This window comes from Mastomys coucha, unplaced genomic scaffold, assembly GCF_008632895.1.
Source record: "Mastomys coucha isolate ucsf_1 unplaced genomic scaffold, UCSF_Mcou_1 pScaffold1, whole genome shotgun sequence".
In the NCBI taxonomy this organism is placed as follows: Eukaryota; Metazoa; Chordata; class Mammalia; order Rodentia; family Muridae; genus Mastomys; species Mastomys coucha.
The window spans coordinates 17,832,585-17,857,850 of NW_022196891.1; the positions used below are offsets into that span (position 1 = coordinate 17,832,585).

General features: G+C 45.6%; 3 long non-coding RNA genes across 5 annotated transcripts in view; 2 read left to right on the top strand and 1 right to left on the bottom strand.

Annotated features, from left to right (window-relative positions):
- The window catches only part of LOC116069989, a 79,581-nt gene extending 78,310 nt beyond the window's left edge, over nt 1–1,271 (top strand). The window contains exon 2 of the long non-coding RNA XR_004110243.1: nt 1,194–1,271. This is a non-coding gene — a long non-coding RNA (uncharacterized LOC116069989). The remainder of the gene's footprint in view (nt 1–1,193) is intronic.
- A 3,443-nt stretch (nt 1,272–4,714) lies between these two features.
- Nucleotides 4,715–6,561, bottom strand: LOC116069995. 3 transcript variants are annotated; one of them, XR_004110248.1, is made up of 4 exons: nt 6,249–6,561; nt 5,766–5,870; nt 5,459–5,655; nt 4,715–4,873 (listed from the first exon to the last, which is right to left on the bottom strand). It is a non-coding gene; the product is annotated as an uncharacterized LOC116069995 (long non-coding RNA). The 3 variants fall into 3 exon arrangements; XR_004110246.1 differs by lacking the exon at nt 4,715–4,873 and having other exon boundaries at nt 5,359–5,655; nt 5,766–5,866; XR_004110245.1 differs by lacking the exon at nt 4,715–4,873 and having other exon boundaries at nt 5,359–5,655.
- Nucleotides 6,562–6,702: 141 nt separating this feature from the next.
- LOC116070003 lies at nt 6,703–11,530 on the top strand. The gene is made up of 3 exons (XR_004110249.1): nt 6,703–6,781; nt 10,655–11,023; nt 11,139–11,530. It is a non-coding gene; the product is annotated as an uncharacterized LOC116070003 (long non-coding RNA).
- The last annotated feature ends 13,736 nt before the right edge of the window (nt 11,531–25,266 follow it).

Consider the following 25,266-nt stretch of genomic DNA (forward strand, 5'->3'; position numbering starts at 1 on the left):
TCTCTCTCTCTCTCTCTCTCTCTCTCTCTTTCAAAACACATGGTAGACTGAGCTTGAAGAATGGTACCCTTAGGTTGTCTTCTGACCTCTACACAAGTGTTCATATATGTGCAATGTGTGTGCACCTCCACATACTGGTGTTCCCACCCTCCACCACAAAAGAAAACTTGAGAGAAGAGCTAGGTAAGGCATGATTAACTGACACACAGAGGGAGAGAGGAGTTTAAGAAAGCCAGAAGGAATCGCTATGTCTTCAGGGACTATGTGGGGCTGGGGGAGGCAGTGTGCTCAGAGCTGCCTACACCTGAGAGCACAGCTAACCCACTCACGCCACAACTGTAAGGACTAAACACCCCGCTAAATCCACATTAGAGCTAAATTACCAGAGGTTCGGAAAGTTTAGGTAACTTGATTATAGTCACTGAGCAACCAGCCACACCAATGGATGACCACGCTCATTACGTCACAGTCTGTTAATCAAAGTGAAATAAAATGAAGACATCATTGTTAACATGACTGGCGGACTTCTAGGACCTGTGAGGAACGTTTTCAGAGCATCTCAGGAAAACCGAGCAGGTAGCACAAAGTTGAGAAGAGGGAAGACCCCACCTGCCACAAGGCTTCTAGAAACTTAAGGAATGCAGGAGGTAGGTAGTAAAGTCGGAAGTTTCATCTGCTGGTAACAGTCACGTAGCTCACAATGTTCTCTTTTAGATGAAGGATAATATGGGTGATGTGTACACGTTGGGAGGGACCTTAACCGCCCATGTTTTAACTAACATTCGTCTTTGACATCGACACTATAGCACCTTCCCCAATACATAAGATGAAAGCAGCAAAGAGAGGACAGGTTCCTATGGGCTGTTCATGGGAAGGAGTCACTTTTCAATATGTATGAAGAAGTGTTTGACTTTTAAGTATAAGGATCTGAATTCAATCCCCAGCACACACATTTAAAAAAAAAATCCAGCGGTGGTATTGCATTCTTGTAATCCCTGTGCTGCAGAAGTAGAGACGGGCATCCCTAGGGCTCAATTGGCCAGTCAGCCTAGCCTACTTAGTGAACTCCAGCTCAGCTACAATTCACCCTGCCCCCACAAAGAAACACACACACACACACACACACACAGAGAGAGAGAGGGGGGGGGAATAGAGAGTCACTTATATGCATTTTTTTTTCCATCACTTTGCAGGGAATGGAGTCCATCAGCCTGACCAGCATACCTACCCTTGGTTATTTGGCTATAAAGGGATTCCACTGAGGACAATGATCATCCTGGTTGGTGTTTGTTTGTTTCTGAAACAAATACTAGTCTATCCCAGGCTGGCTTCAGACTCAATCTGTAGCCAAGAACGACCTTGAACTTCTGAACTGCCTGCCTCCACCCCCTGAGTGATGACACCCCTATGCCCGTGTTTCAAAGTGCTGAGGATGGAGGCTAAGTGCATCCTGGGTAAGCACTCCGCCAACTGAGCCAACACCACAACCCTCTCACTTAATCTTTGCAATCCCCCTGTGCCCAATGCCCAGCCCTCTGTTGTTTTTTCCTATATTAGGTGTACATTTGACTGTAAGTCAGGCAAGAAGTAGAGCTTTAGTAATACAAGACACTCATGTTCCATCCATGGTGTGTGTTCTGGTTGATACTGAGTGACGATTTGACTGGATCCAGAGTCACCAAAGAGACAAGTCTTTAGGCAAATGTGTGAGGGAAACTTAGTTCTTAGACCAAGTTCATTGAGGTGGGAAGATCCATCTTCAGTTGTCATCCCATGGACTGGAGTCCTAGCTACAGAAAAAGAAGAACCTGAGTTGAGCACCAGCGCTCCTCCTTCTCTCTCTGGTCCTTCACTTCAGAAACATTGTAACAAGCTGCCTCGAGCTCCTGCAGCTGTGCCTTCCCCTCCAGGAGGGACTGTGCCCTTGACCTGGGAGCTACAATAAACGCTTCCTGTCTAAAGTTACATTTATCAGGCATTTTGTCACAGCAACGAGACAAGTAACTAATGCAGTATTTAAAAAAAAAAAACAAAAACAAAATAAGGGGCTCAGGAGATTGCTCAGCTGGCCTGAATTTGACCCCTAATGCATATGTAAAAGATAGAAGGGGAAAACCGACTTTCCAAGCTGTCCTCTGGCCTACACGCATGTGCTGGGGCACATCCTCACCCACACACAATAATAACAATAATAAGTAAAGTAATGAAAACTGAGCTGAGATGCTGTGGGAGGATCGCATTCCAGCTACTCAAGGTTCAACGGGAATGTTGCAACAAGGCAAGAAAAATAGCTGACGTCAGAAGCAGCCAACGCAGGTTCCGAGATCAGGATTTCTGTCCAGCTAATGTTAACCCATTCCAAAAATGATAACTGTGGAAATCCCCGTAAAATGTTCAGGGTTGCTGCTGCGATTCCAGGACACAATTTTTTCGACACTTGGTTTCCTAAATTCTCTGATCACTGTGTCAACTTCTTTGTTGTTAGAGTGTTGTTGATCAGAGTCTGGGAATATATGCCTTCACATAACACATGTGTGCCATCAGGATACTTGCATATGGCCCAGGACAGTCTTGGAATATATACCTTCAACTGTCACACAGGGGACTCTGGATATGTGCACCTTATAGCTCATCCACCCAAAACATAGTCTCGGGTACACATCTTTCACAAAGGCTCTCAAGGGATAGAACAAATCTCCCCTTTGTTCTCTCTCTTTTGTGAACTGGCGGTGAAGAGCACATCAGCCTTGCCAGTCTCTCTGGGCTCTCCTGTAATGCGGTGTCTGATCTTAAGAGCCTCTGTGTCAAGATGAAGGTCAGGAAGGTGGTTGTGGAGTCGGAGGCTTGAGCTGTGCCCAGATGCCCAGTGGAGACGCTGTGTCTCCCTGGAGAAAGGGTGGAAAACAATGGCCAAGAACTTCATTCTAGGACTGAGAGGGAAAGATACACCCAGGCCTCTCTTCCTTTGTGAGATAGATCCACCACCTCATCCAGACAGCTCTTTCAGTTCCGCTTTGATTCTGGTGCTTCCCACTGATGGCACAATTGAGGTCTGGGAACTACTGAGAGGATTCATAATGGCCCCTGCTTAGAGGGGTTCCTAGAATAGTAGGTATAGTGGGGAGTGGCAAATGCCCTTATATACTTACAGAGAGAGAACAAATAGTCCAGGAAGTGTTGGGGGAGGGGAGGGCAGCAGGCAGCCCAAGATCAACAACTTTGAAGCTGGTAGAAGAAAAAAAAAGATGAAGGGCCAGTGGGATGGTTCCATCCTTGCAAATACCAGGCCCTGATCTCAATAGCCAGAAACCATATTTAATAAAAAACTAAAAAATAAAAAAATAAAATGAAACAGAGCTTGGTGCTCACAGTTTTTAATCCTAGCACTTAGGAGGCAGAGGCAGGAAAATCACTGTGGCTTGCTGGACAGTCTACAGCTCTAGCCTGCTTGATTTACAAGCTATTGAGAGATCATTTCTCAAAAACCAACAAGTAGACAGCACCTGAAAAGCCACTCCCACATCATCACCTGCCTACCGCGCATGCGTTTGTGTTTGCACACAAACACCAACACAAGAAAACCCAGCGAAAGAGGGAACTTGCCAGATTGAACGTGGAGCAGACACCTCTAAGCAAAGGGGAAATAGCGTCTGATACCAGCTGCTGAAACCGGTAGGTTCCAGAAACCTGACTGCTGAAGTGACAGCAACTGGCTGGATTCCTGGCTTTGTTCGTCTGCTCAGACAAACTGGACTAAGCTCGTATTTCCTGAGCCTTTGGCTATTCATCTGTGCTATGGGAACGAACGATTGGCACCTACGAGACAACCAGAGGACTAAATGGGCAAACGTGAAAACGTGGCACAGCCATGAGGTCACCACCTTTGCAGGTGCTTATTGCATGGCTATCCGCCTCAGCGTTATTCCTCCCAAGTCAGCGATTCAGTGCCAGAGGCGCAGAGAACAAAGCCTTCCCTCGGGGGTGTGGGGGGGGGGTCACAGGCTAATAGCCTTTGTATGGTATAGTAGTTTGAATAGGCTCGGCCCCCATAGACTCCTTCTGCTTGGCCCGTGGGGAGTGGCACTATTCAGAGGTGTGTCTTTATTAGAATAGATGTGGCCTTGTTGGAGGAAATGTGTCACTGTGGGGGTGAGCTTGGAGAGTCTCCTTCTGGCTGCCCTTGGATCAAGCTGGAGAACTCGCAGCTCCTCCTCCAGCCCCATGTCTGCCTGGGAGCTGCCATGCTTCTCGCCATGATGATAATGGAATAGTAACCTCTGAATATTGTTCTTTACAAGAGTTGGCTTGGTCATGGGGTCTCTTCACAGCAATGCAAACCCTAACTAAGATATTTGGGGACTGCTAGGTAACACGGCATGTTCCTGGTACTTTAGCTCAGTACATCCCCCACTGCAGTGTAAGGATGTTACCATGGTTACTCGCGTTTCCAGAGGGAGAAATCAGAAGTTCATAGCACTTTGCAAAGTCTGGTTCTAGATGCTCTCTCTTTACCACTACCCCTTTCTATGAGATGGACACCCAGAGGCAACTGTGTGACACAACACCATGTCTTACATGCCGTGTCCATCTTATGAGGGGAAAGGTGTGCTAGTTGTTCTGTGACAACAAATGGAGTTCGTTGAGCAAGAGGTGGGCATAGTGAGCATCAAAGCCTTCTTCGGGAACGACAATGAGTTGAAATAATCCCTCCTTCTTTCTTTAAGTTGTTTTTAATAGAATATTTTGCCCCAGCAATGAGAAAAGTAACCAATATAGCAGCCATCACAGAGGGTCAGTAAAATCAGTGACCTGCCTTGACTTAACAGAAGGGAAGAATAAGACATACAGGTACCTCTCCAAGGACCACAGGAAGCTGAAAGGCAAAGGGTTCCGGTTAGAAACTAAGATTTTGTTTCTGATGATACACCTGAACCCTTAAGCCCAGGCTCAGATCACCAATGAAACAAGATTTGGGGCTGGGAGTGAGATGACTCATTCCACTCAGTCAGTAAGATGTCTGTAGCACAAACATGAGGAGCTGAGTTCAAGCTTCAAAAGCCACTTAAGAAATCCAGGCACAGTGGTACACGCTTCTAAGCCCAGCAGTGTAGACACAGAAACAAGAAGGTGCCTGGAGCTTGCTGGGCAGCCAGTTTAGCTGACTCCAGAGAGCTCCAGTCTCGGTGAGAGACTGTCTCAGAGAACTAGGTGGAGAACTACTGAGTACCATACCTGAGGTCATCCTCTGGCTTTCCCACACACATGCACACACTTGCGCACATACATATACATACGCATATGCACGAATACACACACAGGTTCGGCACACATGCACGAAATAAATAAAAGCAAAAGGGCATCTTTCCCTCCCTGAGAGTCAAGTCTTTGTTCTCAGTCCATTTTCTCTCTTCTTGGGCTTTGTACTCCCCTTCTCATTCATTTAATGCTGTTTAATTACTTCCTCAATAGCTCCAACTGCTCATTAGTTTTCTCTGCATTCATGGACACAGCAGGAGGATGGAGGGGGTTTCTGTTGATCCGTATCTGCAGTGTGCTGAGACTGATGAATGAACCACTAACCACACCATCACCATCGCCAATAACAGCAGAGAACTCGGCTCCCATGTATCGAACATCTATTACATACCAGGGACTCTGCAGTGAGCAGAAGAGAGGCCTCAGTCAGTAAAGAGCTTTGCCACACAAGTGTGAGGACCTGAGTTTGGTTCTCCAGAACCCATAAAGCTAGATGCAACAATACATACCTATAATTCCAGAACTGAAGCGATGGAGGCAGGAGAATCCCTAGGGTTTGCTCGCTGGTCAGCCTAGCTGAATCGGTAAGCTCCAGGTTCAGCGAGAGACCCTGCCTCAAAAAATAAGGTGAAACATAACTAGAGAAGACAGCCAAAATTAAGTTCTGGCCTCTCTAGAGACACATGTGAACATACAGCCAAACACACACACACACACACACACACACACACACACACACACACATACATACACACCACACGTACATGTACGCACCTCAAGGATGATACCCAAAGTTGACCTCTATCCTCTATACACATGCACACATATATGCACCATGTATTCGCACCCATACGTGAACCCACATACATATCCGTACATGTACTCATATACATAATATAAAGGAATGACCCTCTTGTATAGCTTTCAAGTCTAGTTGTCACAGCCATTCTCTGCCACCAAAAGTGATGGAGCCTCCACATCACATGGCTTACAATGCTGGGGTTGTTTTTCTGCATTCCACATTCCTTCCAGTAATTACACAAAGAGAAAGGAGTTTATATTATTCTGAGGGAGAAGCGCTCAGCATTTCAACTTCACTAAGAAAGGGCATAGCAGTTTTGGCAAGCAAGACGATTGCATTGGAATTGCATGACTTGCCAAAGATCAGAGCTGTTGAGCTAGCTGGGGTGGGGCCCTGAGCCAGATGACTGGAGATGGCTCTCAGACAGCTCACACAGAAGAATTTCCACAAGGCTCTCCTGTGCCAAGGCTGTTGGTGACCCATTTGGCCCCATTTATGGTGAGTCAGTGAGACAGGATCAAGAAGCAGCCAGGGAAACCCAGCTGTGTGATTATATGGGGTCTCTGTGAGGTACACACAGACCTCTGTGAGGTAGGGGACCACTGTGAGGTAGGGGAATAGATACAAGGGTCTCAACTCACAAGCTGTGACACCATGACAAGATATATCCATCGGTTCTACAACCTGCCTACTTGAGACCCTGAAGCTGACACTGACCAAAAGGTATTTTTATTGTAATCGGCCTAGCAGGGATAAATTTATTCCCAAGAGACTCACTTTGGCTATCAGATGGTTGAAACAAGGAATCTCAAGAAACCGGAATTCCTCAAGAATGTCATGTGAGGAAAGAGAGAGCCTAAATTAGCCTGGGCCAGCCAGAGGGGGAGCTTTGTTGGACCTCCTTACAGAAGAAACAATGACCAGTCAATAGTGGGCTGGACCAAACCTTCACGGGGACTGGTTAGACAGGCAGAACCCTGGCTACCATAACCTCACTTCCTGACCCTGAAGTCTATAGGGATGGAAGTGCTGAGTTGATCTCTTTGTCTCTCTTCCCAAAGTGGTTGCACTAATTAAATCTACCTTATGTGGTTTTCACTATTAGTTTGGCTGTGTTAATTGGCTTAGAGGTAGCCGAACCTGGCTTGTGCGGGTACAGGTTGCCGCCACATGTCCAGTAACACTGTCATCTTAATTAAGTGTTCTCCTTAGGCCTCAAGTCTAGGATTTAGTAAATACCAAAGATGAAGGCAGCTGAAAACTTGAAATGGGTTCCTGGGAGATGTTCTCGACACTTCTCAACCAGGCTTTCTGTTTTGAGTGAGAGACTGAAACAGCTCTCCTGTTTAGTTAGATACAGAACAGGGGAATTTCAATGGTGCCTCCACCTAGTTAGTCTCAAAGTTTTTATTTGCAAAAGAAGACTTTATTTAAAAGAAATTAGGGGAGGATGGGAAATAATTCAGTTTGTTAAATACTTGCCATACAAACATTCGGACCCCATAAAATGCAGACTCAACATCAGGAAGACAGAGATAAGGTGGGTCCCTGGGCTCACTGGCCAGCCAGCCTAGATAATCAGTGAGCTCCAAAAATGGCTCTCAAGGCAGACATTAAAAGTTGTTCAAAATGCAGTCTTGAGCACTTGTGCACATTCAAGTACACACATGTGCACATCCACAAAACATACATAAATATAAGTCAAAACAAACACGGCCAATTCATGCTTAGCCAGCTCTGTGATCAGCAGCCCTTTCTGTTATGCCCGAGGAATGTGGGCTGGGTAAAAAAGGTTGAAAACTCTTCTTGCATGAAGCTGAGTAGAGGTGGTTTCTTAAAACGCCAGGCAGTGGTGGTACAGGGCTTTATTCCCAGAACTCAGGAGGCAGAAGCAGGCAGATCACTGAGTTCAAGGCCAGCGTGGTCTACAGAGTGAGTTCCAGGATAGCCAGGGCTACACAGAGAAACCCTGTCTTGAAAATAGATAGATAGATAGATAGGTAGATAGGTAGATATATAGATAGATAGATAGATAGATAGATAGATAGATAGATAGATAGATAGATAGATACATACATACATACATACATACATACATACACAGACACATACATAGATACATAGATACATAGATAGATACATGGATAGATAGGTAAAAACAAATAAACAGAAAAAAATCTCGAAATCTCAAAACCTCAAAATCACTAAGTTCGAACTACACATTTAGCCTTTGGATGCTATTTGGCCAGCAGGCGTCTCTTCCTCTGGAGAGACACAAGTCACCTGAGGATCACACATCATTAATGTGGAACCTGGAATCCAACCTTACTATGTGAAGGGAACATGAGTCAAGTGTTACTATGGTCACTTGACTTCAAAAAAGCAACCTTTTCAGGCCACTGTAAAGAGCTTCTTAGACGGGAAGCCTAGCTTTCCTGGGATATAGGATTATGGTAGGTGGTCTCTCTCTTCCTCTTTTCCCACCTCCATCCACTGCCTCCATTTCTTTTATTTTGCTTTGCCCTCATTTGTATTTTTTTATTAATTTCATTATGCACTTTTGGCTCTGTTTTAAGACATCTGGGTTTGTAGTGTGTGTGTGTGTGTGTGTGTGTGTGTGTGTGTGTGTGTGCAAAAGTGCACTTGCACATACATGCGAAGGCCTGTGGCTGAATTCTAGTATTCTTTCTTGATCCAGTATCTTACTTGACTCTTCTCCATGTTTATTTACTAGGATGGGTCTCTCACTGAGCCTGGAGCTCTCTAATTCTGGCTTAGCTGGCTAGACATCTGGCCCAAGAGAGCCCCATCCCTGTCTCCCCAGTGTTGGGATTATGATCAGCTACCCAGCTTTTACATGGATTCTGAGGATGCAAGCTCCTGCACTTGGTCTTGTGTGCCAAGCACTTTATGTGCTGAGCTGTCTCCATGACCCCGGGGTTGGTTTTAAATGTTTGTTACAAGTTTCCCACTAGGCTTACCATTACATCCATTTTCTTTTAATTGTATTTATTTCCAGGAGGCACACATACATTCAACGGTGCATGTATGGAGACCAGAAAGCAATTTGCAGGGACTGGTTCTGTCCTCCCACCACACAGGTCCCTTTATAGGCTTGGCAGCAAGTACCTTTACCCGACGACCCATTGGGATGCCCCCATCAGAGCAGCTTTCTTCTCTCTCTCTGCCCAGAAGCAGCCACAGGGTCGCTTTGCGGTGATAGTCACCAATCTGCCCAGGACCATGTCTTAGCTTGGGTTTCACTACTGTGAAAAGACAACATGACCAAGGCAACTATTTAAAAGGAAAACATTTAATTGGAGCTGGCTTACAATTTCAGAGTTTCAGTCCATTTTCATCATGACTAGAAGCATGGTAGTATCCAGTTAGACATGATGCTGGAGAAGCCGAGTGTTCTATGTCTTAATCCACAGGCTGCAAAGAGGAGACTGTCTTGAGCAAGAGGCCAGGAGGGTAGAATTCCACACTGGGCTGAGCATAGGCAGCCTCAAAGCCCATCTAGACAGTGACACATATCCTCCAACAAAACCAGGCTTCCTCCAGCAAGGCTCCTCCTCCTAATAGTGCCACTCCCCATGAGACAAACATTCAAACACATGAATCCATGGAGGCCCGACCTATTCAAACTAGCACAGGCCAGTAAGGCAGGATGAGATCTATGCTGGCTTCTGAGAAGGTGGGGATGTGGGGTAGGGCTTGGACACAAGGCCAGAGCTGTGAGAACTGTTCTGCCCCAGTCAAGTGCGAAGCTAACACCAGCTCAGCAGAAAAAGCATGCGATCCTGAAGAACACCATCTGAATCTCAGAAAGGTGTGAGATCAATCCTTTTGAGCGTCAGGAGCTCAAACTGTAACTTTGGCCGTGGCTTATGTCACTGAATGGGATATTGCATCATGTGCAAACCCCCAAAGTCCCAACCAACATAACTAGAACCAGAGTTGGTAGGGTAAAAGCCCAGATCCAAGGAGGTTGATAGACTTGGCCTTATGCCAGTGAAAATGAGAGACGTGGTTAGAAGTAGAGAAAAATACAGTCAACATGTGTTTGGGAAAAACAGTAGATACAACAATTCTGTGAATCCCCCTTTCCCCTCAACAAGTCTAGTTTTGAGGTGCTGGGATTTAGATATAAACGAAGGAATATTTGGGTCAGGAGACAAAAGGATCCGCATAATTAAATAATCAACTGCTCAAGGTATAATCTGTTGATGGTTGTCTCTGTTCTCACTCATGGTGGTCTGAAGAGATCCTTACTGCTCCACGTTCTTTAGAAGGTAGTTATGCCTAGACAGGCATGGTGGCATGGCTAGTAATCCTAGCACTGGGGAGTTAGAGACAAGAGCATCTGGAGTTCACAGGCCAATCAGTCTAGCCAATCAGTGAGCTCCAGGCTTAGGGAGAGACCCTGATTCACAAAATAAGGTGGAGAGTGACTAAAGAAGTAACCTGACATCAACTTCTGCCTCTATGATCATGTACACATGAGACACACATACACACACACACACACACACACACACACACACACACACACACACACTCTTAAAACAATGAAACTTTTTGTTTCTGTTCCAGTGTATACAGCCTTACCCTCTGGGATGGTTACCTTCTGGGATGGAAATGGAAGAATCAGGATCAGCAATTCCAGAATCCCAAGATGATTCAGAGGAAGGTGAAAGACAATGGCCGAGCTAGCTAGCTAGCTTTAATTGTCGACTTGAGACATCCTAGAATAACCGGGGAAGAATCCTAACCAGGAATTGTGTAGAGCAAGTTTGTTTGTGGTCATGTCTGTGGGGCATTTTCTTTATTCGGGGAATTGAAGTAAGAGGGCTCACTGTGGATGAAGCCATTTCATTGGCTGGACCATGGAGTGAAGGAAAAGAAGAGAGAAGTTGGGTACTAGCAGGCCTTCTCTCATTCTCTCTGCTCTTGACTTTGAAGGTAATTTGACTAACTGCTTGAGTTCCTGCCTTGATTTTCCCCCATGATGATGGACTATAACCTCCAACACTTACTTTATAGTTGCTTCTTTTCTGCGTATTTTTTTTAATCACAGAAACAGACATGAAACTAGGATGCTGCCCTTCGCCAAAGGAATGGAGACAACAGTCAGAGAATGAAAGCCAAGATTTCCTCCTGCATCCACCCAGCCATGAGTCCAAGTGGCAGGTCAATGGACTTCAGCCAAAGCAGCTTCTATGCTTGTTGACAGCTGTCAGCATCGGATTGCCATTGAGCCAACCCTTGGCCTCCACAGGACCTTCAGCTCTAGTTCCTCAGTGACCTAATTAGGAAGGGTGTGTTCTCAAGGAGTGTGGAAGTTAAGAAGGTTTGTAGGGCTCTTTCCAGGGCAAGTGCTGGGGTAGAGGGAGGAGGCACACATACTTGGCCTCTCCACATCTACTCATTAATTATAGCTCTTGACCTGACAATTAGTATAATCATTTTTTTCCTGTCTTCCATAGGGTCATGCATGCCAAATTGGAAAGTATCAAAAGTGCACAGAAATAACTTTATAGTTATTCCTATTTGTGGTTTTTCAAAATATGCAAATATGATAGAACTTTAGTAAATGACAGGTCTCATAGTTGTACTCTTGGGGAATATGCCAATATTTTAGATCTTTTTAAGGATACCAACATCAATCTTAGAAGTAAAACGGTTTGGTGGGGATGTGGCTCAAACATTGAAACACTTGTAATTAGCTCAAGGACCTGAGTTTGATGCCTAGCACTTGTGTAAAAAGCCATGTCTGGTTGTGTCTGCTTGCAATCCCAGCAGCAGGGAGGCAGAGACAGGTGGATCCTGGAGTTCAGTGGCAAGCTGTAAGAGATCCTGTCTCAAAAACACAAGGTGAACAGCTTTTGAGGAATGATACAGAAGGTTCACCAGTGGTTAAAACTCATATACACACAGAGTGAAAGCACTTGAGCGGCATTGGAGTTCAAACTTAAGTCAAAGTACAAGTATACCTGGCAGGGTGTACTTTATACCTTATATCTGGAGTGTGTGTGTGTGTGTGTGTGTGTGTGTGTGCGTGTTTGTGTACATACATGCAGTGGAATCCAGCGGATAACCTTCTGATTACTTTGGTGCCATCTAACTTGATTTTTGAGACTGGTTCTCTCCCTGTGACCTGGAGCACCTCAAGTCATCTGGCCAGTAAACTCCGGGGATTCTGCCTCTCCAGAACTGGGGTGAGAAGCATGGACTACCATGTCTCACACTCTTCCATGGGTTCTAGAGGATTGAACTCAGGCTCTTATGCTTGCAAGGCAAATACTTAACAAACCAAGCCATTTCTCCAGCCCCGTCTAACTCAACCATTTAGAAGTGCCTCCACTTTAAGATGACTCAGCAAGTGCCACTTGTCACCAAGCCTAATGACGTGAGTGAGTTTGATTCCCAGAGCCCACACAGTAAAAAGAAAATTGATTTGCACTGGTTGCCTTCTGACCTCCACAGCAAACTGTGATGTGTGTACCTAACACCACAGACATTGACTAGATGAATAAAATAATAAACAATGCAATAAAATCACTATACAAATAACCTTGCCCTGCATCTCATAAGGCATTAAACTTCTGCAACACAGAACAGAAACTCTCACACTCAAACTAAGAATTACACTGCTGAAGTGGCTCATTGCACCAGTGGGAATTCATATTTGTGTAGACAAGGTACCACACATATGATCAAATTCTATATCAAATGTTTTACCACAATAAACCAAAGTATATTACATTTCTGGTTGGTCAAAAACATCCTGGGAAAAAGAAAGGCCCAGCTGCACATCTTCAATGTGGGATCTTAACAGCTTATGTGCAACTTTCCTAACTCTGCATTTTCATAAGCACAGAGTTAATATTTATAAAGTCTTTATACCATAGTTTTGTTGACACAAAAGGAATCAGTCTGTATGAGACACGAGCAGTGTTATTTTTTCAGCTACTACTAATTACTAGCCTTCCCAGGGATGCTTTTACAAGTACCTACTGAAGCTCATTCCCCATCAGTTATTTACATACAGAACATTGCCTTAAATCTTCACTGCTTGAAAATTAATCTCCATCTTCGACAAACTAAACTGTTGTGGGTTTTTTTTGGTTTTTTTTTGTTTTTTTTTTTTACTTATTTTTGTTTACTCCTTTTGTTTGGGGGTATTTTTGTTTTGTTGTTGTTGGATTTTAGACTACATTCTGTTTGTCTGTCTGTTTGCTTGTTTGTTTGCTTGTTGTGTGTGAGAGAGTGTTTGTGCATACCCCAGTGCAAGTTGAAAGTCAAAGGAGAACGTGCGAGTTGGTGCTCTCGTTCCACCACATGGAGAATTCAGGTCATCCAGCTTGGCAGCACTGGGTTTCAACTATCCCAGGCTGGCCTGCAAACTGCTATGCAGCTGAGACTGGCCTTGACTTCTTGAACTTCCTGCTTGCACCCCTGGAAGGCTGGGATTGCAGACATACAGCACCGCACCCAGTATGTTCAGCGTTGGGGATGGATCCCTGAATGCTAGGCTGTATCCACTGAACCACCTCCCCTAGTCAGTCAATCTAAATGTTGAATTCTGGCTGTGACAGGAGACAACCACTGCACCCATGTGCACTCAAGCTTTCCCATTTGTTAAGTGACTAGTAGGGACTGTCCTAGACCAGGGAGGTGGGTGGGGAGGGAGAGGGGGGCAGACACCTTTTGGCTCTACCACTCTGTTATTTGTGTCAGGCAAGTATTATAAGATAACTGCATCTTCATTTGAAAGAAACGTATCCATCTCAGAAGAAGAAAAAACTGTTGCCACCTAAAACTGTTATGTGTTTGCCTTCTCCTCTGCTCTAGCACGTGCTGAACAAGCGTGAAGGACCTGAATTTGGATTCTCAGGAGCCATGTAAAAACCTGAGAATGACCATGTGTGCCTGTAAGCCCAGGGCTGTGGAGGGTCGCCGAGGCTTGCTGGATGCCAGTCTAGCTCCAGATTCAGTGAGAAACTCTGTTGTCTTAAGGAATTAAGGTGGACAGTGATAGATCAGGACACTCAACATCCTCCTCTGGTTTCTATGGGAGCACACAGACACAAGCATATGCACACAGACACACAGACACAGGCACCACACACATGCACACACACACACACACACACACACAAGCACAGGCACAGATATAAATAAATAAATAAATAAATAAATAAATAAATAAATAAATAAATCAGTCTTCCACCTATAAAAGGATAGAAAATATGGAGAAGTGCTGACAGAATATGCATTTGCTCAGATTTGGAAAAACCTCAAAAATCGCTTCCCCAAAATTTCAAAATTAAATTGAAATTATTGTTGTCATTAGTTTGTGTACATATACACTTTTGGCACGGGGACATGCAAACTCACAGGCCTGTGTTTCTCTCTCACTCTCCTTTTCTTTCACTCTCTCTATACATGTGTGTGTGTGTGTGAGAGAGAGAGAGAGACAGAGACAGAGAGAGAGAGAGAGAGAGAGAGAGAGAGAGAGAGAGAGAGAAGGAGAGATTTTTGAATAAATAGCCTAAACTACTCTAGGAATCCTCTTGTCTCTGCTTCCCCAGCACTTTGACTGCAAGTGCACATAGCCACATCATTGTTTCACGTGGGTTCTGTCTAGGGATTGAACTCAGGTCTTCATGCTGACCAGGCAAGTGTTTTTTTTTTTTTTACTGACTGAGCCATCTCCCCAGGCCCTGCAATTGAGTTGTCAGGCATGACTCTAGGGAACTGTGTTTCAGGTCAAACACTTCCCTTACGTTTATAACCCAGAGATCCAAGTCAAGTTTCCTGGTTCCTGGAAACCCTAGTGGTTGGCATACTTTTATCCCATGAGCACCTAGCAGGTTTATGCAATTAGCCATTCCTTCAGTATTTATTTTGATACCAACTGTGCGCTTGCCTTGGCCTCTTTGCACACAAATAATGCCAGTTCCAGTGCAATTCCGTAGGATTCTTCTACCATCCCCATTTTCTCTGCTCAGGGTCTTTTTGTTTTGTTTTGTTTTGTTTTGTTTTTTTGTCTTGCTATCTCCCCACCGCACCCCCCCCCCGTCCCAACATCATAAACGTTGAACATTTCTGAGGCAGCAGTCCCTTTAGAAGGGAGTCTCTACCTACTCATCTGTAAGGTGTTAGAGGAAAAAAAAAATGGCTTCACACAAAGTGGGAAAGAAGAAACAAAAATAATTCCTCCCAGGCTGAGTTGTTCAGGAAAGCACTGGGCATGAAGAGCCAGGCGCTCCCTGACAGATGGCAGGCAGGAATGTGCGGCTAGATGGCTGGTGCACAGGGCTTTGCTCTGCTGCAAATACAGAAACAATAAAAATGCTTATTGGTTTCATGTAATTAAGTAGGACATTCTAACTGATAGAGCTTTAACCAAGGCAGAACAGCCAGGTTTGAGGCTTCTGCAAACTGGATCGTGTCTCACTGATTTATGTTGTCAATTCTACGATGGCAGAGTTTCCCGAATCTTAACAGGGGTGTGTGGGTATGTGTGTTTGTGTCTGTGTTTCTGTCCAGTTGTGTGCACAGCTGGATCTAAGGTTTTACATGGCCTGCCACCATCTGATATGTTCTCAGGCTTAGAAAAGCAGATGTCGTGTGACCCTTGTACTCAGTTGCCTTGGGCAAGTAAGAAAAAGATCTGTCAAGCCCTGGGTCTCACTGTTATAGCTGGAGTTGAGAAATGTCCTCCAAACAGCTTCAAGTCAACATTCGCTGTGACAGAAGCAAGACTATTATTTAAGGCAACAGAGAATGTCAAAAACAAACTGCGCCTGGCATTTTGACAAGACACTATTGAAGGAGAAACACTTTTTCAGCACTTGTGTAACCGTTGGGGAGAACTCGACAATTAATATCCCGATGTCTGGGTAATAGGATTTCCAGGAGACTCAGTGCCTGCCTCCTGATCCACATAAAAGGCACAGGCGAGTGGAGAACACAGGAAGAATAATCTGAGATGATGGGGTCCCTGGAAAGGAGCTGAAGTGTCAAAAGCCAGGCACATGGTGGCTAATTAAAATGTAAGTCTTCCTTCTGAAAAGCCCTCTCCAGGACAGGTGACACTAAAGTGGGGGAACTGTCATCACCCCTAGGGGAAAATAAGTGAAGAGAACCCAACTTATACATCTGATTTCCTTCCTCCTCCTAGGGGGTCTCCCTCCTCCCTGTGGCACCCCACTTGGGCATCCCTCCACAGACAGTAACTCCAATCTGAGTCAGCCAAGCCAATAGCCCTCCCTATCAAGTGATCAGTGAATCAGGATGCTGACAAATAGCCAGGTTCCTGACTTCCTGCTGAGGTCCATGTGCCCCTCAAGGAACCCAATGCAAGACTCATTCAATGTCGTCAGTCAGGTGACACGGTGGATTACTGCACTAGGCTTCCCCTGGCTTAGACAAAATTTAAGGGTGCTGCCAAAATGGTCCAGGACGACTTACCATCAAGACTGAGTTCAATCCTTGGGATTCACCTGATAAAAGGAGAGGTCCAACTCCCACAAGTCCAGAGACATGTTATGGCAAGGATACACACACACACCCCAAGGGGATGGTACATAAAATGTAACAATTTTTTTTAAAAAATTTAGAGAAATGACCTGTTTCACAGAAACGCTCATGAGCTGGTTCAGTGGGTGGATGAGAAAGAAAAGGGAGCTCATACTTGATAGGACATGGCTGGAGATATCACTTAGTTAAGGGTGATCATCCAACATGCACGAACCCATGGCTCAAAGCCAGCACCGCATAAACCAGACCTGATGGACCCTGCCTGTAATCTTAGGAGGTGAAGTCAGGATGATCAGAATTTCAAGGCCATCCTCAGCTACACCATGAGTTGAGGGTCAGCCTAGGCTACATACGATTATGTTTCCAAAAGAAAAGTCAATAGCTCTCAGAGGGTTGTATTGAGGCTTGGGGAGATGGCTCACTAGATGAAGTACTGGATGCAAGGGCACGAGGTCCTGAGTTCAGACGCCCAGCACTCATCTCAAAGCCAGGCACGGGAGCATGCTCCTGTAACCCTAGCACTGGAGGTAGGGTGGAGACAGGCAAATTCTGGAGTATGCTGGCCCGTCAGACTAGCCTGAACAGAGAGCTCTAGATTCAGGGAGAGGAGACCTTGTGTTAAATGTATAATCTCAAGAGCTATAGAGGCAGACCCAGCATTGATCTCTGGATCCCACAAGTAAATATATGATCTAGTGTTTCACATTCACACATTCACACATCCTTATAACTAACACACACACACACACACACACACACACACACACACACACACACACACACACACACACCGAAGTGATATTGCATCTTTATCATGAAGATCACTGGAAGCACTTGTCCGTCTATAAGAAATTTACCCAGCGTTCAAGAGGTTTCTTGTGACTCCCTTCCCTGAAGGAAATTTCTCCACCACATCTCTGGATCCTACCCGGTCAGTCTCAGAATTCAGTTTACCAGTGAAAGCCTGGCCATGCTGAAGTGAAAGCCACAGTGTTTTGATCGAGGCAGTCCCGACTTCCGTGCTTCCTGAAAGCCACCCCCAGGGGCAACTGTGTACCCTACCAATGCAGACACGTGTGATGCTTATAGACTTGAAAATAGCATTTTAGAAGAGTCCTTTTATTTTCAGTCATGTATACGTGTGTGCCTAGGAGTTCAGGTGTCCTTGGTGGCCAGAAGAGGGTGTCAGATCATCTGGAACTGCAGTTCCGGGCAGTTGGAGATACTTAATGGAAGTGCTGGGAACTGGACTCAGATCCTCTGCCGGAGGAGCAAGACCCCTTAACTGCTGAGCCCCGCAAGAGCCATTTAAAAGGCCGAGAGTAGCCAGTCCCTCTGTCTTAGGATCAATCTCCTACACTTTCTCTGTCTGCTGTGTTCACTACACCTGTCTAGTGCCCATCTCCCAGGATGTTATCCGACATGTGACCACAAATTCACAAAGGGGTTCCATCCCCGCAGTCTCCTATTAATGATATGCAGAGGGCTGAAACATAATTTATGATGGACTAATAGGACCTTCACAAAGTGATCAGTGTGGCTGTTACCTCTGAATGAAAACATTCCCTCTCCTAGAGGGAGGCTCATTAAGTCTTGGGAACACTCTACCTTCCATTGTTTATAGGTTATCCATGTGGCTTCCATAGGGCTGACACTTCTGTCATCCTGGTCATATACAAAACTCTGCCACTCAGGACAGTAATTCATATAAGTTTCTCTCGGACCAGACCCTTTGAAAATGTCAGAAATCAAAGCGTGTTCAAATTCTCTTTACTATTCTGTAAGATTCCCGCGTGGACTGACTGGGTCTGGGGGAAACTGCAGCGGATCCTCTGCCATGGAAGAGGACTGAAGACCAAGCTGAGGAACTCAAGGGGAGAGGAAGCCACGGGGCCTCTGGGAACACTTTCGCTAAGGTCTCAAAGAAACTCGCTACACAATGGAAGAATATGGCGGTGCTAGTTACTCTGCCATTGTTGCAGCTTGTGGAGAAAGAGTTTATTTTGGCTCACAGTTTGAGGGCATAGCCCACAGTGTTGAAGAAAACATGGCTGCAGGAGGGTGAGGTTACACTGCATCCACAGTCAGGAAGCAGGGGGCAGACGGAAACTGGGGCTGGTCTATATAACCTGGAGGCCCATCTCCAGCAGTCCATCTTCTCTAGCTAGGCTCTATCTTCTCTAGTTTCTGTGACCTCTCCAAATAGCATTTCTACCTGGGAACCAAGAATTCAAACCCATGAGCCTGAAAGACACTTTACATTTAAGCAATAGTCCAGCTAAGGTAGCTACAAAGCCTTTATTATCACCATATATGGGGTGTGTGTGTGTGTGTGTGTGTGTGTGTGTGTGTGTGTGTGTGCATGTGTATGTATACGTGCATGTATACGTGTATGTATTTGTGTGTGTGTGAGCAAGTGTGTGTGGTGACGGATTTATGCTAAGGTGAGGATGTGGAGGTCAGAGACATCTTGCAGGAGCTGATTCTCTCCATCCCCCGTGGTGCCAGGAATCGAGCTCAGGGTCATCAGACACTTACCCACTGAGTTTTCTTGCCTTCCCACTCTCTGTTTTCTGCAGGAAATCTTAGGTCGCTTTCTTTCATGGCAATGACAGCTGAGTCAAGCTATTCATTTTCAGCCATGAAATAAGACACCAGCTCCACAATTCATTATTGGTCGGAATAGCTAAAGGACTGGCAACACCGTGACAAGAAGATGTCCAGTCCTTGAAGTCAGATAAGGGTCCAAAACTTTGTTCTACCACTAAAAACCATGGACCCAGACAGCCGCAAGAGTATCCGTGGGGCTGGAGATGTGGGTCGGCTGGAAAAGTGCTTAGCCAGCAAGCGTGAAGACCTGAGTTCAGATTCCCAGTGTTCAGCTAAGAAACAGGGCGTGGTGATGTAGTGGGGAACTACAGACCAGTGGGTCTTTGGAGATCACGGACTCAACAGTCTAACAAAACTGGTGAGCTCCAGCTCAGTGGGAGCCTTGTTTCAAAAAGCTAAGATAGAGGAATGGTAGAGACAAATACTTGACATGGACCTCTGATATCATGTGTGCACACTCAAGTAAATGCATCTGTGCATACACTCGTGCACATGCATGTGAGAGTGCACATGCGCGTGAGTGCTCACACAAGCGCATGCAAACACACACACACATAAAAACACACAGTGGAGATTAATCCATACAGGCATTCTGGGGATGTTTATAGATACAAAGAAGTTCTTGACATAGTCCCTTCCTATCACATCTGTTTTAAGAGGACAGAAAAAATAAATAAATACATAAATAAACAAAAAATAAAAATAAAAAACCAAAAACAAACCCCAGCTTTCCTTCTCACTTTCCTAGGACTTAGGTAGCATTTTTCTTTTATGTGTCTGAAATATTATGTCATTGTGTCAAATATTTACCATAAAATATTTCCTTATAGTTATGCTTAGTATGTGTCATGAGGAGAGAATATCCTAGTAAAAATAGAATACTGTGGGTTTTTTTTTTGCACCAGTGGCATGGGTCATTCGCAGTGATTACCTGAATACAGCTGTTCACCCTCTGAGGGAAAGGTCACACATCTGCTTGCTGCTGGTGAAGGCTACAGGATGAGTCAGTGTAGAAAGCAAAAAAATGCAGCATGTTACTTCTGGGCTCAGCTGAGAATGGACCTAAGGTCGATGTCCTTTGGTCCCTCTCTTGACAATGTTCACCACTGGGCAGCCAAATATAGTTAGAACTTGTGAGAAAGGGTCTCTCCTTGGCCTGAATTGTCCGATCCACTAGGGTTGAATGGGCAGTGAGCCCGAGGGACCAGTGGGTTTCCACCTCTCCAGCACTGGGATTCTGAACTCACATCACCACATCTACCTTCTTACAAGGATTCCAGATATTAAATCCAGGGCTTCATGTTTGCACGGCAAGCGCTTTACCAACTGAGCCATCGGCACAGCCCCCGAAGCACTGTTTCTTTTCATATCAGACACTGTTGGAGCATCCCAACCAAGTTATGTCTTGAATACAACTTGCCCTTTGAAGAGTCAAAAACACCATACACACATACATATATCAAACATGTCTCACTATTCCCCTGCCCTTATCCCTTCACTGGGGGGGGGGGGGATCAACTCAACCTGACTCAGCTTTAAGATAGATTTTACATATATTTGGGAAAGATTTGCTTCAACATACATTCAGGTGCTTTCTCTTACACATGCATGATCTTGGTACACAGCAGGTTTGGGGGCACTGGAAAGTCAGTCCACTATGCCCTCTCCCTCTGTCCCTCTGTCCCTCTGTCCCTCTATCCCTCTGTCCCTCTGTCCCTCTGTCCCTCTTCCTCTCTCCCCCTCCCTCTCCTTCTCCCTCTCTCTCTCTCTCTCTCTCTCTCTCTCTGTCTCTTTCTCTCTCTCTCTCTCTCTGTCTCTTTCTCTCTCTCTCTCTCTCTCTCTCTCTCTCTCTCTCTCTCTCTCTGTGTGTGTGTGTGTATGTGTGTGTGTGCAGGGGAGGACAAAGGACAACCTTGAGTGTCCTCCTACGTCTGGTGCTGTCAAACTTGCTTTTAAAGACAAGGTGTCTTATTTACCTAGAACACATTGATTTAGGGGTGGAAAAGACGGCTGGGCTGGTAAGACCATGGGAAGACAGAAAATGCAGATCCCTAAGGCTTGTTGGATAGCTTTTTTTTAAAAATGTGTATGTGTCTGAATGAGCACATGCCATAGGTGCCTCTGTGTGTGTGTGTGTGTGTGTGTGTGTGTGTAGTTATCTATAGAAGGCAGGCAGACATCCTGGAGCTAGAGTTATAGGCAATTGTGATCCACTGGGTGTATGTGTTGGAAACTTAACTCTGGTTCTCCAGTAGAGCAGCAAGCACCCCAACACACCTAGATTCTTTTGTGCATGGATTCACATGATCCAACTCAGGCTTTTACCACGCAAGCATTTTACCAACAACTATTATCAGCCCCTTTGGTCCTCATTTTAAATGAGCTTGCCTACAGATTCCCAGGTCAGGCAGGTAGACTGTGCACTGTAGGTGTACCCAGCTGACTTAAGGTGACAGAACACAGGGACGGCTCCCTGTTCTACTGCCACATCCCGCTGTAAGACTGAAAGGTTTTACGCAAGCAGAACAATTCCAAGCAGAGCTACCACTGTCATCCTTTGGTTGAGCAGACAGAGGATCCCCAGCAGAGCTGTGAGTGGCATGTGATGACTGGGGGAGGGGTGGACTGGAGGCAGTGGGGGGCAGGATGAGCTGTGTTCCGTGGCAGATGATCCCAGGGAATGCACTGCAGAAACTTGCAAGCAGATTCAGCTCAGGATCTTTTTTTTTTTTTTTTTTGCCTTTGTCTGCCCGACTGCCTAGCGCAAGGAGTTGATCGATGGCCGTAGCCTGTCCAAGGTTTGTCAGAAAGTCTTTCTACAAGAGAGGTGAGCTTGTGAATCCAACGGTCCCGCAGAAGCTCCAGTAGCACTAAAAACTTGCCGTTTTCAGAGATACTTAAAAAGCATCTTTACTTTCTTATTTATTGTTTGGCAACTTCATATATGATTGAGGTGTGTATGTTGATCCCAGCCACCCCAACACTTTTTCCCACTATCAAACATACCACCCAACACAGCCTCCCCCCTCCTTCTCCAAAAAGACAGGAGAGAGTTCTGTGAGTAAAGGGGCTTGATTTGCAGCTGATCCCAGAAACCATATAAAAAGCCAGGCTGCTGCTGCGTTCTTGAAATCTTGCTCTGTGCATTCTGGGGCTAGCTGGTCAGCCAGCTGATTCTGGGTAGCAAGTTCTAGGCCAGTGAGAAACCCTGACTAAAAACAAACAAACAAACAAACAAAGCTACCAAAGTGGATGGCACCTGAGCAGCCACGCCTGAGGTCATCCTCTGACTTGCATGTGCACCCCATGGGCATCTATCATAAGTACTTCGTGTGTGCACACACACTAGATTTCAATGACAGTGTTCCCCAACTGCTAATCACTTTGAAAGTCCACCTTCAGGAAGGCCACAGAACAATGGGCAGCTATATATGTCTTGCCATGAGAAAGCAGAAAGGGACACACCATTGTGATGGTATAGGTTTGCTCTGGAGACAGAGATGCCCTTGTTCATGACAATCACCACAAAAACAACAACAACAAAAAAAAAAAGTGAAGGAGAAAAAATTCGCCTGTATGTGGCGATCAGTTTTGGCGCCAGGCCCATCAATAGTTCAGCCTTTCCAGGACATGTCATTATCTATCCTATCTGCCAAAGCTGATACCTAACAACATTGTCTTCAGAGCCGTTGACGCGCAGGGAGAAAGTCTGTCTTGTAAATCATGAGAAGATGACAGGTTTCCCAGATCTCATCAGTGATAAAAGGAAGCAAGGCGCACAGGAGCAGACGCTGGGGCACTCTCTGGCAAGGAACTCCAAGTGCTACTTATGTTTTGAATAGGGAAATATCCCTGTTTCTCTTTTTCTGGAGACTCCTTAAGAAGTCAGTGACTTAATCTATGCATCTCAGCTTTAACAAAATTGGAGGGCCAGTGAAGTGGCCAACTGGACAGAACACTCACTGCCTTGGAATGGGAATCTGACCCCCAGAACCCACATAAATGTAAAAGGAGAGAAGCCACTCCTCAGGTGTCCTTTGCTACTTAGCTGCACACCATGGCCTATACGTCCATACAGAACAGAGTGACAATAATAACTCTAAATGAGGCTTTGAAATGTAAAGGCAAATGGCTAGAGACAGCAATACTTTATGTAAGAGAAGTGAGGAGAGCAGACAGGGATGGAGTTTAGTAAACCAGCACTTGCCTCATAAGTCAAGGGTTCGATCCCTACTGTCATACAACAATAGATACACGCACACATGCATACACACAGGTTGAGTCAGGTCAGCGAAGGAGGCAAGACGTCGCTTCGCCCTTCCTACTGCAAACCCATAGAAACAAGACTAACAAAAAGGCCTTTCCAAGGATCTGTGTCTATATTGCAAAGGAGTGCCCTTCCTGGACCAGAACCTGTAAGGATTTCTTGAGAGGATGAAAGCAACCACAGGGAAACAGTACCTCAAGATACCCACGGGGGAAACTGGTAAAAGAACCAAGGGCCTTCTAAGTCTAGAGGTGGCTGGTGTCCAAAGACAAAGATGGCAGCCACCCTGCTTGGCCATGAGGAAGAAGCCGGGCTAGCCAACCCTTCCAGAGGTCTCCTCTTTCCTAGGCTCGGGTGGGCAAAATGGATCAGCATTTGCCTATTTGAAAGGTCATCTCTGATGCGTGGCAGGTCACTCTAGGCATGACAGGGGACTCTATATCTGCGGGTGGCCGGTGGTCATCAGGGCACGTTCAGCCTGCCTCTTTAGAAGATGGAAATTTTAGAGGGCAGAGACAGTAACTCACTCCTATGGTGTCAGCACTCGGGGGCCTGAGGCAGGAAGATAGACCTCAGTTCAAAGTCAGCCTGAACGATACAGATTCCAGGCTATCCTGGGCTACGGAGTAAGTTTTGTCTCAAAAAACAACAAGCAGACAACTCCACTTCCTATCTCCTAAAAGACTAGAATTTATATTTTCTGAAGTTAAGGAAAAGTATACCACATTCCATTAAAAATAGAGCCTCTTTGGGAGAGATGGCCATGACCCTGTCCCTCACTGGCTGCATATCACCTGGATAGCACAATAGAGCTGATCCTGGTGGCAAGGGCAAGGTTGAGCCAGCCCCGGGGGCGTGAGTGTGGGCGATCTGGCCCAGAACTTGTTTGCCATTCAGTGGTGTGGACAAGGAAGAGAAGCCCTCCTCCCACTTTGCTCCTTGTTACCTATGGCAGGTAGGAGAGCTGGCTCTGAGGTCATGGGAGCAGGAGAGCAGGCCCTACCTACCCCTTGCTGGCTGCAGCATTGCGTAAGCTAGCTGGGACAGTGTTGGAGAGCTCACCCTGGTGATGTGGGTGAGGAAAAGCTGGTAGGTTGACTGGCTCAGCTACCATGCAGAGCCAGATCTAGACTTTCAGTTGGCCCACCCCAACATCTACCCATCTGTGAACTTCTGGAGCACATGAAGTACCAGTCTTGTAGAACCAAAGCTGCTGGGTGTCCATAACACAGGGCAACAACAGGATATCCAAGAGGAGTCCTGGTGAGGATCCATTAACAATAGGGTAGCAGGAGCCAGAGGCCTCGAACCAGACCAATGACTGACTCGTTGTATTGAACATTGGCAAGTAAAGAAGTGTGAACAAAGGGGTATACTGTGGGACTCACTGTGACACACTACAAACTCCACAACAAGATTTTTTTCCCTTGGTGGGGTGTTATTTTTCCTAGAATTAGAAAAAAAAAAAGTCTCTCAGCAGGACTAAAAGATTACTCAAGTAGATTTGGGGAAGCATGGACAGAGAATAAATATGAAGGGATGGGGAGATGAGTGGAATTGGGGTACATGATGTAAATAAAATTCAAAAAGAATCAATGAATAGTTAAATAAAATTAAGAAAAAAAAGATTCTTGTTGGGCTTGGTGGCACACATTTAATCTCAGACTCAGGAGGCTGAGGCAGGCAGATCTCTGTAAGTTTTGAAACCAGCCTGTTCTGCAGAGTGAGTTGTAGAATTACACTTCTAGAACCGAGAGAGAGAGAGAGAGAGAGAGAGAGA